The following is a 2,605-nucleotide window of genomic DNA, read 5'->3' on the forward strand; positions in this document are numbered from 1 at the left end:
TATTCAAAATTGGCCTACTCCCATGAATGTGAGTCAAGTAAGAAGTTTTCATGGTCTAGCTGGGTTTTATCGCTGTTTTGTGCCCAATTTTTCTACTATTGCTGCCCCTTTGAATGAATTGACTAAAAAGGGTGTTGTCTTTGAGTGGGGCGTTGCCCAAGATCATGCTTTTGATGAACTTAAACGATTGTTAACTTCTGCACCGTTGCTTGCACTTCCTGATTTCAATAAGCAATTTGAGATTGAATGTGATGCTAGTGGTATTGGAATTGGTGGTGTGTTGATGCAAGAGGGTCGCCCAATTGCATATTTTTCTGAGAAACTTTCTGGTGCTAAGTTGAACTATCCTATCTATGATAAAGAATTGTATGCTTTAATTAGAGTTCTTGAGGTTTGGCAACATTATTTGTGGCCAAAAGAATTTATCATACATTCTGATCATGAAGCTTTGAAATATCTGAAAGCCCAATCTACTTTGCATAGGCGTCTTGCTAAGTGGGTTGAGTTCATTGAGTCTTTTCCATACATTATTAAGCATAAGAAAGGAAAAGATAATATTGTTGCTGATGCTCTATCTAGGAAGAATATGCTATTAACTCAACTTGATGTTAAAATTCCTGGATTAGAAGTGCTATGTGATTTGTATGCTACGGATCATGATTTTGCTGCACCATATCGCTTATGTGCTCTTGGTAAATCATGGGATAAATATCACATACATGATGGGTTCTTGTTTCGAGCTAACAAACTATGTGTTCCAGAATCGTCTGTGCGTTTGCTCTTATTGCAGGAATCACATGCTGGAGGTTTAATGGGTCACTTTGGGTGAGAAGACGCTATTCATGCTCGCTGATCATTTTTATTGGCCAAAGATGAGGCGGGATGTGGACAGGTATGTGAAGAGGTGCATTACTTGCAACAAGTCCAAGTCCAAGCTGAAGCCTCACGGTTTGTATACTCCGTTACCGGCACCTACTACACCTTGGGAAGATATTAGTATGGATTTTGTGTCGGATTTGCCGCGTACTAAAAGAGGCCATGATTCTATATTTGTGGTAGTGGACAGATTTTCTAAAATGTCACACTTTATTGCCTGCCACAAAAGCGACGATGCGTCGCATATTGCTAACCTGTTTTTCAGGGAGATTGTTCGACTACATGGAGTCCCGAAGACTATTGTTTCTGATCGTGATGTGAAGTTCATGAGCTACTTCTGGAAGACACTTTGGGGAAAGCTGGGGACAAAGCTACTGTTCAGTACTACTTGTCATCCCCAAACTGATGGTCAAACTGAGGTGGTGAATCGAACCTTGTCACAACCGCTGAGATCCATGATCAAGAAGAACCTGAAGGAGTGGGAAGAGTGTTTACCGCATGTCGAGTTTGCTTACAACAGGGCGGTACATTCTACCACGGAGCTGTGTCCTTTTGAGGTGGTGTATGGTTTCAAACCCATTACTCCACTTGACTTGTTGCCTTTGCCCATACATGAGAGAGTTAATATGGAGGCATCCAAGAGGGCATATTTTGTGCGTAAGATCCATGTGAAGACTAAAGAGTTGATAGAGAAGAAAGGCAAGAGCAATGCTGCAAGGATGAACAAGAAGCGCAAAGAGATATTGTTCAAGCCTGGTGATATGGTCTGGGTACATTTTCGCAAGGATAGGTTCCCGAAGCTGCGGAAATCTAAGCTGAAGCCTCGTGGTGCTGGTCCTTACAAAGTGCTTGCCAAGATCAATGATAATGCATACTCGATAGATCTTCCAGTAATTCTTTCAATGTTGCTGATTTGACACCATATGACGGAGAAGACCTTGGAGCGTCGAGGTCGACGCCTTTTGAGGGGGGGGGGGGGAGATGATGAGGACATCCCTACTACACTACTACCTCCGTCATTGATAAATGAAGATGAACCTGCTGTGAAGCTCAAGTCCAATGAAGTTTGGATTGGACCAATTACAAGGGCTCGTGCGAAGCTACTTAAACAACATGTGAACTTGTTTCTAAACGATACTTTGATTGATGAGAACTTTATACTGCCTAAGTCCTATTACTTATGTATCATCAGGTATCAAGAGGAGACGAGCGTCGCACGAGGAGTAGAGGAGCAGCTGGACATGAAGACGGACGTCAAGATGGACGTGAAGCTGGATATGGAGCTGGACATGAAGATATCTCATGGTCGCGCGAGGGAGGAGCGGGAGGCATGCGCGAGAGGAGAAGACGACGTCCAGGCCAGTCCAGCGCCCGGTTAGACCGGCCTCCAGACCGGCCAGCCCGGCCCCTGGCCCGGTTGACCGACCGCCAACCGGATGGGATGCATCGTACCGGGCAAAAACCGGAAAGTTGCGAAGTTTCCGGTTGCCGGCCGGTTGACCGGACGCCAGACCGGCCGATCCGGTCCCTGGCCCGGTTGACCGGATTCCAGACCGGATTCGTCCGAGTCTGTCTCGACCAGATCTATTCTGGGTCGGTTATTTTTGTATCTTTTCGACCAGAACTCGTCCCGGACGCCTATATAAGTGCCTAGGACGCCCCCTAGATGTTTTAGACCACGTTTAAGATAAACCCTAGTTCTTAGTTGTTTGCTCTAGCAAAACTATTG

The sequence above is a fragment of the Lolium perenne genome, chromosome 2 (assembly GCF_019359855.2).
Source record: "Lolium perenne isolate Kyuss_39 chromosome 2, Kyuss_2.0, whole genome shotgun sequence".
In the NCBI taxonomy this organism is placed as follows: Eukaryota; Viridiplantae; Streptophyta; class Magnoliopsida; order Poales; family Poaceae; genus Lolium; species Lolium perenne.